Source organism: Lupinus angustifolius, chromosome LG14 (genome assembly GCF_001865875.1).
Source record: "Lupinus angustifolius cultivar Tanjil chromosome LG14, LupAngTanjil_v1.0, whole genome shotgun sequence".
In the NCBI taxonomy this organism is placed as follows: Eukaryota; Viridiplantae; Streptophyta; class Magnoliopsida; order Fabales; family Fabaceae; genus Lupinus; species Lupinus angustifolius.
The window spans coordinates 4,870,936-4,888,543 of NC_032022.1; the positions used below are offsets into that span (position 1 = coordinate 4,870,936).

The 17,608-nt window shown below is 33.5% G+C and overlaps 1 long non-coding RNA gene across 1 annotated transcript in view; it reads right to left on the reverse strand.

The window, feature by feature from the left end:
* The window catches only part of LOC109326520, a 16,702-nt gene continuing 888 nt past the window's right edge, over window positions 1,795-17,608 (reverse strand). The window contains exons 2-3 of the long non-coding RNA XR_002105245.1: window positions 17,432-17,434; window positions 1,795-1,886 (exon numbers count right to left, since the gene is read on the reverse strand). This is a non-coding gene — a long non-coding RNA (uncharacterized LOC109326520). The remainder of the gene's footprint in view (window positions 1,887-17,431; window positions 17,435-17,608) is intronic.

A 17,608-nucleotide genomic window follows, 5' to 3' on the forward strand; every position in this document is an offset into this window, starting at 1 on the left:
GAAGTTTTATGATTATTAAGGAAATGGGAAGATGAAGTGGTTTTGTTCTCCAAACCTTATGGTAAAGGAAGTGATTGGTTTTGGCAAAGAGAAGACTTTGATTTTTCTTGTGTTTTCTTGTCAAATAACTCAATAAGGGTACTTGGCATTCAGATTTTAGAAGAGGATGATAGTGGACACTTGCCTCGTTATTAAGAAGGCTCATGCGTGGCGTTGACACCTCATATTAACGGATTAGTTTGATCTCTATGTAACCAAATTAAATGTATGCATGGAGCGTAAGAATTTGGAACTAGGAAAATTGTATGATCAGATTACATAAGAGGTTGATGCATCATTGGATAGTTGGCTTGGGATATAAGGAACTAGACTAAATACATGGATTTAGACTTGACTAGTTTAGATATGGCTGGTCCATAATGACTTAAACGGTTGGATAGAATTTTCATACAGTAAAAATAAATGGACCATCGGATCCAGTGTGTTTAATAAAATAGATTTAGGATCAAGAATCTCTTAAAAAAAGTATTGTAACAAAAAAATAGATATGAATATTTGCTAATATTAGAGTGAAGTTTTGTATTATAATTAGTTTGAGTTTTTGACTAGATGATTCTAATTGGAGTTATGGCACTTGAAAATATTTAATTTATACTCATTAGATGAGCTCCATTGTTCTAATTTGACTAGCTTACTCATCGCATAAGCTTACTCGGTTGACGAGTTCACTTATCAGATCCATTGACTCATTGAACAAGCTTAATTAATCTTTGAATATATTGACTTTATTTGCAAAAGTTTTTCTAAAGGGTTTTAGCATTAGGCATTCAATAAAAATATTTCCTCTCTTCTCTTCACTTATCTATTCAAGTCTAATCTTGAGATAATTCAAATGTCCATTAACCTTATAGTAAGTAATTATATTTGGTAGATTTTGGATATAATGGTCTCAGTCGCTCTACCACCGCATCTCATGAGCTCCACAAGTTCAACCCAGATGATCTTAGTTTAGCTCCAAAGATATTTTTAAAGGATAAATGTTTGTTGGATATAAATAAAAGTTTGTAACTTTTGTTTATTTTTTTAAAAAATAAACTTAAAGTTGTAGCATAAATATGAACTTTTATTTTTGAAACAAAACAAAAAATGACATCACTTTTATGATGGGTTATTTTTTTGGATTGCTTATTTTCCAATAAATTTTACTTTTGATTTTACCCCTGAAATTTCAACAGGACTTTCATATTTTTTTTGACTCCTTAAATTGTTTATTTTATAATTTGTGCACTATATATTTTTTTTGATTATCTAATTCAAGTTTAGTACCTTTTACTTATTTATGTGTCATATTATTTTTAAATATGAGTATCTATTTCCATATTATCTTTTATATATTTAATATTTTTGCTTACTAAAACCTAAAATATGTATATTAAAAATATATATGCTGATATAAATAAAAAAATTATATTTTAAAATATTAAAAACAAATAAATTATTTATAAAATAGGCAAATAACTCCATATTCTTTTCAATAATTTATTCTATAAAAAATTATTTTTCTACATTACCCAAACAAAAATATAAGTTCATATTTAATTTTTAATTAAAGTATCCCAACATAAATAAATTATAATATAAACAAATTATAATTTTATTGTTTATAAACTTACTATTTATAAACTAAAATTACAAATATAATCTATAAAACATCATGCCAAATAACACAAAAATAAACCATAAACCACATCTACCAACAAGGTTTTAGTCTAGTAGTGCAAGGGCTCACTAGATCTACGATGACCAAAATGTCAAGGGTTCGATTCCTATGAGCGAAACTTGTTGAAAGAGACAATCACACACCCCAAAAGGAATTAGTTCCTTACCTAAAAATGGTGAGAAAATACTGTTAGTAATAAAAAAAACATAAAACACATCTTAAAGGGAAGGACTATACCCAAACTAACAAGTATAACCTTTAGTGTTATGGTAAGCATTTAATCCTACATGATTTAGACTATATTCTAAATTATAAGATAGGTTCATTTAAACCTCATCAAAATTTAAAAAATAAAATACAACACAATTTAAACTTTTTTTATTAAAAAACTCCTAAGACGATTGAGTCAATTGACCTCATGAAGGAGAAAATCAACCTGGGTGTGAAGTCATGGTAGAACCATAGAGATAGAGATCACATATCCTAACAATATATGTTTAATTTTATCTTAATCCAACTAAAAAATGTTATCTGGTTAAAAAATATCATAAAAACAGCAAGACAATAACCATTAGGCATAAAGCATCAAAAAATAATCTTCAATATTTAAAAAGTGTCCAACAACATTAAAAAGTAAATAGCAGCAATAAACAGCAAGACAATAAAAATAAAATAAACAACGACATTAAAGTAAACAACAACAGCAGTAGCAGCATTAGTATTAAACACAACAACCACAAGATAACACTTAAACAATTTAGGCATCAAAGAACAATTTAGGAGTTGGACATAGATTAAATGTGGAAGAAACTTAAAAGGGTTATATACTTAAACAATTCTGGTTCTGTCTGGATTGGTTTGGATCCAGGTGGTAAATCCGAAAACTGGACCGGATTAATCAGTCTTTAATAAAAAAATCTAATACAATCCAAACATATTCGGTTTCTACGGTTTCGATCTATTTTGGACTGGTTTTTGTGATTTCTATCTATTTTGGATCGGTTTTTGCGGTTTTGATCTATTTTGGATCAGTTTTCAGTTTTATTTTTGGATCGTCTGGATTCGAACACCCCTACCTAAAAGCGAATTACATTTGATGTCCCATTGTTTTATGTCATTCCATGTGTTAGGAGACATGATTGGTCAGAAAAATATTTAATAATTATAATTTTAAATTCAATAATTTTTTTCAACCAATCAGAGATTATGGTATATAAAGTGGTACAAAAAGTGGGAAACTAAATTGCTCTCCAATAGTACCCTACAAACAGCTGATTTTGACAAACAAGCGGAAGAGGAATAGAAAGCGTGTATAATTTTTCATTGAAGTGGTATTTTTGCCTTAAAAAGTATAGTACTCATTTTCCTAAAATCATAAGTTCAGAACTGACAAATCTCTCCATATATATTGCACTGAAAGATAAATTTCAATAAACACTTTTTTGAAACGAAATTGTATTATCTACAATAATTATTGGTATGAGTGAGCTCTACCCAGACTTATTATTTAATAATATTTAAAATAGCAGTTTCATGGAGCTTACGGTTGTACATGTGTTATCCTAGAAGTAATGTCACTGTATGTACTATTAGCTGTGATTAGTTAGAAAAATAATAAATTATTAATTTTTTAACTTCAATAATTTTTTCAACCAATCATAACATAATGATACATGTAATGATGCAACTTATGGTACATGTAATGATACAACTTATGGTACAGTGGATGTGCTCTGGAAGCTTCCATGTTTGTAGGCATTCTCAGTAGTAAATTTAGTACACTAGTTTTCTAGTAAAACTGTTTCTTATTGCACTATGTATGAATCTTTCACCAAAAGAGAACCTTAATATTTGTTTAACCAACACATTCACTAGTATCATTATACTTTATATATAATGTTACTTTAACAATTATTTAACAAATATGGCTGGCTAAAATGGTATCATTATATAATTTATAGTATATCTGAAAGAAACATTTGTATAATACAGCTAAAATTACATTAGTTGGCAATGTCTCTATACAAAATAAAAACATATCTTGCCCATAAAAAGTATAGTGTTTTATCTTCTGAGATAGTTGTACACCTCAAAACCACAACACAAACCATTTAGAACAAAATTACTATAAATATAACCCTGCAATTTTAAAATAGAGCAATGAAGATCTAAAGATAACATAAGGTAGATTAACTTACCAATTATATAATATGTAAGACATGGTTAACTTATTTTTTCTTCAGTTTAATGAGTATAACTTCAGTGTATGTCAATCATCTAAAATCACATAATGTTATTGGTTGTATGTTGTTTTAGATTGTTCAATGATCTCCCTCATAACGGGCATCATATAATTGTTGAGTTTGTGGTCTTGCTTTAGTTTATGTTTGTTATTATCTTTAGTTTGAGGTTGTTATTCCTCTGATCTCTAACTTTTAGTCTTTATCCTTTAGTTAGTCTTCATCTTCTGTTATTGTTGATGCCTATTTATAAGGTTTGGTTTACATTTAATGAAGCATCATTCTCCAATTTGTTTGAGAAATAGTTAGTTATCGTTACAAATTGGTATCATAGCTCCATCATAGCCCGATGTAACAAAAAAATCAGCAGGCTTTGACTAATTTGCGAATGATTGAGGAGAAGAATTTCAGGCAACCACCAAGTTTTGTTGGTTACTATGACCATTTGAGCCTATTTATGGAAAAAATTTAGATCAAAGGGGTATTGGTGTTTGGTGGAAACTGGTTACGCAGAACCAATTGAAGGAGTGGAGTCAACTAAGGTGTGACAAAAACAATTTGAGGATTTGAAGCTGAAAGACCTCAAGGTTAAGAATCATCTGTTTCAATCCATTGCCAGAACAATTTTTAAACAAATTCTAGAGAACGTTGCATCAAAACAGATATGAGACTTGGTGGAGAATAAGCTTGGAAGAAATACAAGGGTTAAGCGTTCAACTCTACATGCACTAAGGATATATTTTGAAGTTTTGGAGATGAAAGTTGGTGAAACCATAACTGAGTACTTTGCTCGGGTTATGAGCTTGTCTAACAAGATGAGCAGCAGCAAAGGAGATGACATGAAAGGTACCATCATGGGGAAAATCCTTAGAACCTTGACCGAGAAATTTAACTACGTTGTTGTATGACTTGTCTCAGATTGAGGAATCTAAGGATATTGATAAACTTTTCGCTGATGAACTACAAATTTCCCTAGTTGTTCATGAACAAAAGTTTGTCATTACAAGTACAGTCGAGAATACACTTTGAGTAAGTGATGATAGCTTCCATGACACAAGGGGAAGAGGTAGAGAAAGAGGGAGAAGAAGGGAAAGCTTCAACCAAACTACGATTGAATGCTACAAATGTCACAAGTTGAGATACTATAAGAATGAATATCCATTATGGTCAAGCAAAGATTTAAATTGTGGACGCAATATTGTGATTGTGATGACTGCCGCAACTGTATCATACTGCAGTTGCAGTGTGATTCTAAATTACAATGATGCGGCTGCATCGGGCTGCAACGTAACCACATCGGGCCGCAACGTAACCACATCAGGTCGCAATACAACCGCATCGGATTGCACCATGCCGCATCAAGCCGCATCGAATTCAAAATTAGTTTTTTAATCACAAAATAATACACATTGCAATGGCCACAATCCGTATCGCAACGGCCACAATAACTACAATTGCAGTAACCACAATTGTTACTTCAATCACGAGCGCAATTTAATACACTGTGGTCAAGTTAGGAATGTGTAGCATATATCGTCCTCACCAAGGCTAATTCTACAAATGAATAACTTCAAACAAAATGTTCATAATGACTATTAGGACCTAGAGAAGAGAGAAAAATGTTCCAACATTGCAACACAAGATCTTCTTCACTTGTACCACTATAGATATATGCTCATCTCAGTCACAAAGGTTTGAAATTGCTTCAAAACTTGAATATGGTTTGTGGTCTGCCTCAACTGTCGGCCTCTACAACTATATGTTCTATTGTGTCAAAGGGAAGCAAAATTGTGAGCCAATGTCAAGGAAAAGTCAGTGGAGATCAAACCATAAGCTGCAGCTCGTCGTTGCAGATATTTGTGGTCTAATTACTCCAACATCTAACAGCCACCGGTGGTACATCTTATGCTTCATAGATTATAATTCTAGAAGAGCAAGGGCATATTTTTGTGAACACCTAACTTTGTCCAACTTATTTTATCAAAACAAAAAAAGTTCAAATACCAAAAAATAGCAAAAAGGGTATTCTGGTCATTTTTATTACTTTATAGAGTTAAATAATTATTTTTATTCATTTATGGATGTTATAGTAGTTGTTAGGATTTTATAGAATTACGAATGAATTTTTGTTGTGAACGGGTACTCTGATAATTTTTAAAGTCAAATAAAATATTTTTATCCCAACTCGAAATGTATTCTCCAAAAAATAATTGTATCCAAAAAATTAATTTTTGACTATGTTATTGAATCAATTTTTATTTTTGAACCATAATAGATGGTTATTTAATTACCAACGGTTTTATTCGGAATTTAATTAGAAGTTTTGAATTTTAAATTCAAAACAATTAATTAGTCGTTCTTAGTTCCGAAATAAATTAGAAACTTTTATTTTATTTAATTAGTAGTTTTTAATTAATTTGGTGGTTACATTTTTTGCTATAAGAGCGTGTAGAGTACTCTAAAAACAAGAATGAGAAAATTAAAATAAAAAAATTGTGCATGAAAAAAAATAGTAAGAAAAAATGCCAAGAAAAATCCAGAAAAGGAAAGAAGAGAATTAGAAGATGTTACATGTAAATAGAAGCAAAAAAAGCATAAAGGAGGCCTCGAATTTCATGCACAAAAATGACATTTTGCGAGCCTCATTTCCAGTGTGTTATGATTAGACAATCATTGCCTCACAATCTGTGCACTACTCTAATAGACTATCGCCATACATTAGCATGTGCAGTTCACTCCAATTGGTCCATGATTACTATGATTTGTGTCCTTGTCGAGAGTCAGATTCACTATAGCACAACCATTCTAACATAAAATGGTTAAAAATGACCGAGACAAACATCGTCCTGACCGACCCATATGGGCCAAGTGTCTTAGTGTCTCAGTCACACTTTGTCCTATCTCGGTCATTTCTGACCGTGTATTTTCTGTTACCCCCTGCAAGCTAGCACAAACATTGAAGAGACCCAACCTTGAGATGAATGCTAGCATATTCTCTAGCACCTAGAGGTTTGGTTAAGGCATCTACTAATTGTAATTCATATGCAACACGGAGAAGTTTTAGAGATCCTTTGGCACATTCTTCTCATACTTTATAACAATCCAATTCGATGTATTTTGTCCTCTCATGGAACACATGAATGGAGGCAATATGGAGAGCTGATTGATTGTCTCAATACATGGTTGTTGGAGTTAAGGGTGACAACTGAAGATCTTCTAGCAAATATAAGAGCCATTTGATTTCACATCTGGTGATTGCCATTACTCTGTATTCAATCTCACAAGAGCTCTTGGGTATGGTTCTTTGCTTCTTAGATTTCCAAGAAATGAGAGATTTTCCTAGGTAAATGCAATATATAGTTACTGAACATCTTGTATCAGGGCAAGATGTCCAATCACAATCATTATAGGCTTGTATGTGATTGCTCGAGCTTTTTGGGAAGAAAAGACCTAATGTTGGTGATCCTTTGATGTATCTGATTTACATTGATTGTAGTAGAGTGATGTGTGGATGTAGGACATGCCATGAACTGAGCTAATTGATGCACTACAAAGTCTATATCAGGCCTTATATTGGTCAAATATATCAACATTCCTACCATTCTTCAATAAGCATAAGAATCATGATAAGGTGGGCTAGAGTCTTGATACAAGTGAGTGCCACTAGTCATTGGAGTTGTGGAAGGTTTGGTGCACCCAATATGTCCAGCATCTGATATAATCTCCAATGCATACCTTTGATTAATTGATAGGCATGATTGCTTCCTTGCAATTTCTAATCCCAGAAATAATCTAAGATTACCCAAGTATTTGATTCTAAATGTGTTTCTAGGAAGTGTTTTGATTTGATTGATATCATCAAGTTGATTTCCCGCAAGTATGATATCATCCATATAGACCCAAATTATGGTCATAGAGTTTCTAGATATGTGCTTGATGAACAATGAATAATCATGCTTTGATTTCTCATAGCCATTCTTGACAAGAAAGTCAGAAATTTTTGTAAACCACTGCCTACTGGCCTACTTAAGCCCATAGAGTGACTTCTGTAATTTACACATTTGCTTAGTTGATGTACTTTGTAGACCAGGTGGCTATACCATATACACATTTTCAATCAAGTCTCCGTGTAGAAAAGCATTGTTGACATCCAACTGTTTGAGATGCCAATTAATTCCCTCAGTTTGTGTATACCTCTTTGCTACTAGTCTAGATTTGTACTTTTCCAAACATCCATTAGCCTTATATTTAATCTTGAATATCCACTTGCATCCAATGGGCTTCTTTTCATTAGGCAGATCAGTGAATATCCATATGGAATTCTATTCAAGAGCAAAGAGTTCCTTGGTAATAGCATCACTTCATTAAAAGGTAGTTATGGCTTCTAAGTTTGTCATAGGTTCTATATTGGTAGATATATAGAGAAAAATATTTTTCAGGAGATAGTGTTTGATAAGAGAGGTATTTAGATAGAGGATATGGGTGAAAGTTATTGGGTTGAGTGTGATTTAACAGTGCATAATGAGAGTCGTGTAAATAAGGAGTGGGTTGAGTGATCCTATGACTTTTTCTAATTGGTTGTTGTTGAGGGATTGTTGGTGGATTGATTTTAGTGGATTCAGGATTGCTTGGATTGACGTTGGTAGGTGAAGAAATGATGTATCTAATGGATTAGTATCTTGGGTTGGTCGAGTAATAAAAGGAATATCATCATAGTTGTTGCTTATGTGTTATTCAATAGGTGGTGAGGATGTGTTTGTGTTTGAAGAGGTTGGTTGTTTATGGTATGGAAATAAAGATTCATTGAATATCACATTTCTACTTACATCCAAGGCTCTAATGTTCAAATAAAGGACTACATATCCCTAGGTTCCATCCTTATACCCCAAGAACACACATTTGCTTGACCTTGGGTCAAGTTTAGACCTCTGATGAGAAAGAGTGCTAGTGAAGCAAATGGAACCAAAGACTCTCAAATTCTGCAAATCTAGTTTATGTTGGTACAACACTTCATAAGGTGACTTTCTCTTCAAGACTGGTGTTGGAAGAAGATTGATAATATGCATTGTCACTCCTCACTCTCTTTGTCTTTACAATGAATTGTGTATCCACCATTATTAAAAAAATTGAAGTACCTTAGAAACCTCACAATTTGTTTTCAACAAGTAAACTCATGTGTGTCTTGAATGATCATCAACAATTGTTATAAAATATTTCTAATTATGCATAGAAACAATGGAGATAGGCCCCCAAATATCAACATGTATCATATCAAAATGGTTTAAATAATGTGTTTGAGTTATGGGAAAACTCAACTTTCTTTGTTTTGCTAAATGACATACATCACAAATGTTGTCTTTATTGAAAGATACAAACGATAAATTGATTTTAATTGCATCCAATACAAGAATGTGATGCATGTGCAATTCTAAAATGTCATAGTTTTGAATCAGATACACCAATAGAATTTACAATTGAATGAAAGCTCATATTCTGGTACCTAACAACCTTCAGCACATAAATTCCATTTGCCATCTTAGTTGTACCAATCATCCTCAAATAGTTACTCTCCTAGATTTTATAGCAAGATGCGTCAAATGACAAGGTGCAAGTTGAGTTGAAAGTCAATTTTGGAATTAAGAGAATATTGTAAGAGAAACTAGTTTAGATGTATACTCCCAAAGGTTGAGGTTGCTATCTTATGGCCATTGGGAAGACTAACTTGAATGGGTTTCATTTTGTGGGAACATGAAAAGAAGGATATGGATGAAGCTATGTGGTTTGTAGTACCACTATCTAAAATCCATTATACATATTGATTTTGAGATTTAGGCATACATTCTCCAATGTTCTGATTAGAATTAAGAGGACCTATGTTGGTAGATATCACATTAGCATCACCTTCATTACCAATGATCTTGGTTTGTTGGAGCATATTGACTAATTTTTTATATTGCTCTTGGCTCAATCCAAATAATGAATCATTCTTACTAGCATGATAGGGACTTTGACTCTTGCCTTATACACTACTAGCCACCATTGTTGAGTAGGCCTTCTCATTTATGATAAACTGAAAAATTGGTTGTAAACCCATGGATCTTATAGTAGGTCTCAACAGTGTGCCCAGACTGATGCATATGTATCAACCACGACCTAGTCATTTGATACGCACGTGACACGGCTAGCTAGCTACATTAGCACAACCATGACCCAAGGGTTATACGGTCAGGAAGACATGGTCACGCACCAAAGCCATGAGTCGAGGACACGGTCAGCTGGACACAGTCATGGGCCAAGCATGTATTTGTCAGATGGCCAAAGGTAGGTCTGTTGGGGCTTCACCTTTCTAGTTTACGTCTTTTATAAGCAATATCTTTTTGATATGTCTTGTAAGGTTATTTTGAGTATTTCAGTCAGTTAGTTAACTTAATTGTGAAGTATCTTTTGTATAAAATCTCTCTCCTTTAAACAATGATCTCATCTTGTTCATTCACTCAATCAATACAAGTTTCTTAATTAATTCAATTAGGGTCAATATTCTTTCTCTTTTTCTTGGTTCTTGAGCTTGAAATGCTCAATCATTCAACCCTTTTCAATTCACTTTTTGATACATTCAGTGCGGACCAACCGACACTGGATACTTGGCTCGTTTTGTATCCTACATCCATGTCCTTGCAATCGACAATCAGGTCATGTCCCCTTTATCCAAATGATGCCATGTTGCCTACTCTACCACTGTTGGCGCCATTTTAATCTTACCTCGACCATTCCGAGGTTGCAACGTAGCAATCAATGTATAAATATATTTTTTTTGCATTTATTTAGTCCTTTTATAACAATTTTATAATAAATAATTTTAATTTAATTTTTATAATAATAAAAATAAATAAATTTTTTTCTTATAAAAATTATTTTTAAAAATAATAAATTAACTAATACAAAGTTAATCAATTATAATATAATTTAGGAACAACAAGCCGATCAACTGGTAAATTATTTAGTACCAACAATTATAATATATTTTTTATAAAAAAAGTTAAAAAATAATATATGGAGTTTGAATAATCTTGTCATGGCTCGCGACATCTCTTTCTTTCTCCAACAAGAAGGATGTTGGTCTATGATCAGTGTCATTTCTTTGTTATTAATTATGTTTATTAATAATTAAAATGATTTATCGCCTAATTAATTATGATATTTGAATAGCTCGCTCATGACTTACGTCGTCCCTTCTTCTGCCTCTGGTGAAAATTCAGTATATTACTAGTGTCGTCTATTTTCTATTGATTCCATTTATATAAAAATAATAATACTAAAATTACCAATTGATTTTAATGAATTTTTTATAGTTCAGTTATGGTTTGTGTTGTCTATAACTTCTCTTAAAATGGGAAGAAGATCTATGACCAACGCCATCTCTTTACTATTTATTCCATTTAAAAATAATAACTCATATTTTGTATGAATCATTTATTAAACAAATTTAATGATGTTATAATAGTCCAGTTATGATTCATGTCATCTCTAAAAGTTAAAACAAGAGAAGTGGTGTGTATTTCTTTGTTGGGGATTTTGAGTGAGAATCTTAAGAGAAATCTTGGTGTGAGATTTGTATAGATTGAACTCAAACATGTTGAAAATATATTGTGTTTATCAAGATAGCTGGACATAGCCTTTGGCGGATTAAAGGTGAGCTATTATACATCTTGTGTGATTTTCTCTTTCCCTATACTTTTACTTCTCTTGTATTTGATTTCTGCTTTCATAAGTCCTTTTTTTTGTTGCTAAATCTGATTTCTATACTTTAAGAAGAAGCAAAAATATGCAAAATATAAATTAATTAATTCACCCCTATTAGTTTGTCATTTATACCTACAAAATGAAACCTAAGAAAATGGGAGCAATGCTAAGTCGAAAACCTGAAAAACGTGATTTAGTATCATTATAAAAAGATAGAAAATTCCCAACAAATACCTATATCAAATAATCTGGGGAAAATTAGAAAAAATTTAAATGAATGTCCTCAGGCTAATATCTTTCGAATCCATATCATAATTCGATCAAAATGGGGCAATCAACTTATTCCCTATGATGGGATATCAACAAACATGCGTCCATTTCTTTACAAAGAAGTTCGAAACAACTCATACTTGGTCAACTTTATTTGGGTTAATTATTTTTCTCAAAACGACACTATGTCAAAATAGAAGGCAAATGATCAACAGATCATCCTAATCAACAATAGTCAAATTAATAAACTTTATATCATTTAAAACATGAGTGACCCACTAGAATAATATTGCAAGCATTGCATTCATGTCACACACATACATATTTTGAACACCAATTCAAGTTAAGGCACACTCTTGCATCAGTAGGAGTTTCATGCATCACAAAATATATTATCATACATTCTTATATGCCAAACATGCATCATTCTTGCATATTCATAACTTCAAATATGGTCAATCAAATTACTTTCACAAAAAAAAAACATTGTTGTATGTAGACGTCAAAATATTATGACATTGGTAGACTTAGATTCTAGAACATTCTTAATCAAAAAAACATTGTCACACTTAGACGCTAAAATGTTATGATGTTACTAGATTCAAATGCTATAACGTTCTTAATGTAAAAAAATTGTCGGACTCAGATGCGAAAATGTAATGACGTTGTTAGACTATGACGCTATAACATTCTTAAAATGAAAAAAAGTGTCATACTTAGACACCGAAGTGTCATGATATTGTTGGACAGTGACACTAAAACTTTCTCGATTTTGGTTCCCAGGACCCCCGAGCCTGATGTGCTTCAATTACTTTCCAGGGCCCAAGCCGGATGTAAATTTCGAGTTTTGGCACCATCCATGTGTTCCCGCTTTTAAATTATTGCTTTCTAAGACCCCAAGTCTGATGTGAACTTTCGAGTTCTGGCAACATCTATATGTTATCGCTATCAAATTATTGCTTTCCAGGATCTCAAGCCTGATGCGCTTACAAACAAACATTTTAGGACCCCGAGCCTGATGTGAATTTTGAGTTCCTACAAGATCTATATGTTCTCACTTTTAAATTACTATTTTCTAGGACCTTGAGCCTAATGTGAATTTTCGAATTCCAGTAGCATCCCTGAGTTCTGGCTTTTAAATTATTTCTTTCTAGGACCTCGAGCCTAGTGTGCTTTCAAACAAACTTTCTAGGAACTGAAGTCTGATGTGAATTTTCGAGTTTCAGTGGCATCTCTGCGTTGTTGGTTTTAAATTATTGATTTCCAAGACCACCTGATATGTTTACAAACAAACTTTCCAGGACCCTAAGTCTTATGTGAATTTCGAGTTCCGACAACATCTTTGCGTTCTCATTTTTAAGGTTTTGCTTCTCACGACCCCGAGCCTATTTTCCTTTCAATTAATATTTTCAGGACTCGATGCCTGGTGTGAATTTCGAGTTCTAATTGTATGTCTAAACTAAAGTATACTATACCAATCAAAAATATTTTCTTCTTGTCAATGATCTATAACTAAAGTATGTCTAAACTTTCTATGCCAATTCCTTGTGGATCAATAAAATCATATACTATACTACAATTGAATCTTAAAATGATTTAAGAGTTAATATAATAACTAACTTTTTATAAATTTTGTTCGTTGAAAACCCAAAACCACTTCTCAACTCATATGCTCAAAAGCTTATTTTTCCTTTCAACATGGAACTTGGATCAAAGCAACAAGGAAGGGTTACAATAAGACTTAGAATGTGGAGATAGTGAGTTAGATGAGGAAAAGGTTGACACAACCACAAATGAAATGGAAGAACCATGTCAAAATGATAAAAACTCACCTCAACACTTGCCAAATCAGATTGTCACATAGGGCAGAAAGCAGGACAAAACATGCTCCCTCATGGTTGACATATTATGTGACAAGAGAATGACTATTAGAAGGAGAAGATGACATCAACATGGCCTTGACAGATTCTACAAATCCAATATGCTTTGAGGAGGAAATAGAGAATGCTAATTAGAGTAAATCCATGGAAGTTTGGATCACTTTTATAGAGAAGAACCAAACCTCTAAATTAGTTGAATTACATGAGGATATAGAGAATAATGGTGTCAAATGGATATATAAAACCAAATTGGATAAACATGGTGAAGTGGACAGATTCTTGGCACCATTGGTAGCAAAAGGGTATTTACTAGAGTCTGGAAATGAATACAACGATGTTTTTTTCACCTGTTTCAATGATGGATACTATTAGAATGATTCTAATACTCTTGTGCAAAGAGGGTGGAAGATATTTCAGGTGGATGTGAAATTAACCTTTCTTCACGGAACATTGAGTGAGGATAAGTATGTTGAACAACCAAAGGGGTATGTGAAGAAAGGATGTGAGCATATGGTTTATAAACTTCACAATGACATGTATGATCTAAAACAAGCACCACAAGCTTGGTTTAGCCGCATTGAGTCTTAATTTATTTGTGGTTGATTCCACAAAATTCATAATAAGCAAACTCTCTTTATAAAATGGAGAAAGGAAGGTAAAATTCTCATTTTCAGTGTTTATTGTTTTTTGTGTAGCTCGCAACAATTCAGAATAGTACGAGATAATCTTTACTGGCTGAGTCACGTCCAGGTCGCTCTCTTTAAGAAGTTTCGTGGTAGTGCTAAAATTGTGCAAACAGACTATCAATCACACCGTCCCGAGGATAAAACAACTCAATTCTCTGTTATATGATTTCTTACTACATTGTAAGAATCATTCTTGAATACACCCACAATATTGACTACCAGTGTCAGTTCTCGAATTCCCACAATATGGCTACCCATGGAAATTCTTTACCCACAATAATGACTACCATTGTCAGTTCTCGAAATCCCACTTTGGCTGCCTGTGCCAATTCTTAAGTGCCACGGAAAGAAAGGGGGAGAAGGTTGTCAGAAATGCATCGGCAGAGTATTAGGGGAGAAAAAGAAAATTTGAGAGGAAACACCTTCAACTTGAGGTGCGAGTTCTAATGAGGGGAGGAGGCCTCTATTTATAGCGTGAGGCCTCCAACGAATCCTCCATCCGACGACCCAAAATGTGGCCCAATCTCAAACGGTCACATGATCTGACGGTTGGAAACGTTCTCCACACGGATCATCCGAGATCTTCTCCTCCTACTCTTCAACACACGGTCCAAGCCCAAAAAGGGACCCAAAATAAAATAAAATAAAATATTTATTTAAAAAGAATGTTGGCTCCATGCCCAAGCCCGAACCCGACCCGAACATGAACCGATCCGAGCTAGCCGGTCGGACGGCAGCGGAGGAGAAGGTGGTGGTAGTGGTGCGTGCGCGCATGTGTGTGGAGGGTTTTTGTTTGTGTAAGTCCTCAATCACTCACAAAACCCATTGTACCCTTGAGGAACACCCCAATGATGAAACTTAAGGCTTATAAAACCTTCAAACATCCCTCTTCCAAGGAATGTGGGACTAGTGAGATTTTTCATTTCACAAACTCAAAAGTCAAGTTAAATGGCCTCATTATTATGAATTAAACCACTTCAAAAACTCATCATTTTCAACAAATTTCAACAATCCCCCACTTGAAATTTAAAAATGATTTCCGGGATTTTCTGTGGTATCAATAAGATTGTGCATAAGCAAAGGTGTGATACGACTTGAACCTTTGAATCGTGAATAAGATCTAGATTTTACTAGAGTGACTCGTAGTCTTGAACTCTATCTCCAACATCAAACCACACATAACGTTTTCAAAGGTGTATTCTGTAAAGCCCGTGCGTTACATGACATGCACGTCTATCCTAGTATAGTGAATGTTCTATAAATTTATGCCCCAAAATTTCATAGGAAACGACCCCCACTTCCACATTCACATAGGTGAGTTTATCAAGAGTACTATTGTAGCCTAGGTACTCCATTCTAATTGGAGTATAGATCTCATTAAGAGTTTAATTCATCCTTACATATGCAGCAAGAATCATGCTTCTCATAATTTTATAGCATGTTCATTCTCATATCACTTCACAACTTGTTATTACCCATTGAACCTATTTCTTGGGATCTCTAGTCAGTTAGGTCGGGTTACCATCATGAGTGATCCTCGTTCTAAAGGAAATAGTCCCATACTCTTAGAAGTATTTTGGAGTTTCTCTCTAGCTAGTCCTTTCGTCAAAGGATCTGCTAAGTTATTCTCAGTGTGTACATGATCCACTCTAACAACTCCTGTAGAGAGTAACTCTCTAATGGTGCTATGGTTACGACGAATTTCTCGCTTCTTACCGTTATAAAAGTGGTTCTAATTTTTACAATAGCCACAGTACTATCACAATGGATCAACAAAGCTGGAATCGGTTTTCCCATAGGGGAATCTCTACAAGTAAGCTTCTCAGCCAACTTGCTTCTTCACGAGCTGTTGCTAGTGTTATTATCTCAGTTTCCATAGTGGATTGAGCCAAAATAGTATGTTTCTTCGACTACCAAGAAACAGCCCCACCAACTATGCTAAATATATAGACATTCGTTGCTTTGGAATCATCTAAAAGAGTGTTCTAATCAGCATCGCTGAATCCTTCTAGGACAGCTAGAAACCTTCGGTAAAGTAATCGAAGGTTCATTTTTTTCTTAAGGTATCTCATTACTCTTTCTATAGCATACCAATGCTCCATACTAGGTCTACTAGTAAACCAACATAATAATCCCACAACATAGGCAATTTCGGGTCTAGTCAATCTGTGTCATACCGAAGGCTGCCAATGATGCTAGCATACTCAGCTTGTCTTACAAATTCACCAGTGTTCTTAAACATTTTACACTTGGATCATATGGTGTGCTAGCAGGTTTATAGTCAAAGTATTTATATTTCTTTAGGATCTTTTCCACATAGTGAGATTGATCCAAATAAATTCCTTCTTTTGGCCTAGTAATTTTTATACTAAGGATTACACTTGCCTCTCCAAGGTCTTTCATATCAAAGTTGTTACACAACAATGATTTCAAGTTATTCACAACATGAATGTTGGAACCAAATATGAGTAGGCCGTCTACATAGACACACACGATAGTGTAAATGTCATTTTCTTATTTGTAATAAATACATTTGTCATTTTCATTCACCTTAAACTTATTCGAGACCATTAATTCATTAAACTTTGCGTGCCACTGTTTAGGTGCTTGCTTGAGACCATACATCGACTTATCTAACTTGAAGACCTTATTTTCTTGCACATGTATTATAAAACCTTCATGTTGTTCCATATAGATTTCTTCTTCCAAATCACCATTTAAAAAAGCAGTATTGACATCCATTTGATGTACTAATAAATTATGTATCGCATCGATCGATATTAGTACTCTAATGGATGTTATTCTAGGAACAGGTGAAAATGTGTCGAAGAAATCTACAAGGCGTGCCTTGTATTTATCCATTGTGCCATTAGGTTTCAGTTTCTTTTTCAATACCCACTTACAACCAATAGGTTTGCAGCCAGGAGACAAGTCAGCTAAATGCCAGGTCTTGTTAGACTCTAGATAATTCATCTCATCATTTATGGCTTCTTGCCACAAATCAGCATCTAAAGAAGTCAAAGCTTCTTGGAGTGTTGATGGATCCTCTTCCAATGTATAAACCATATAATC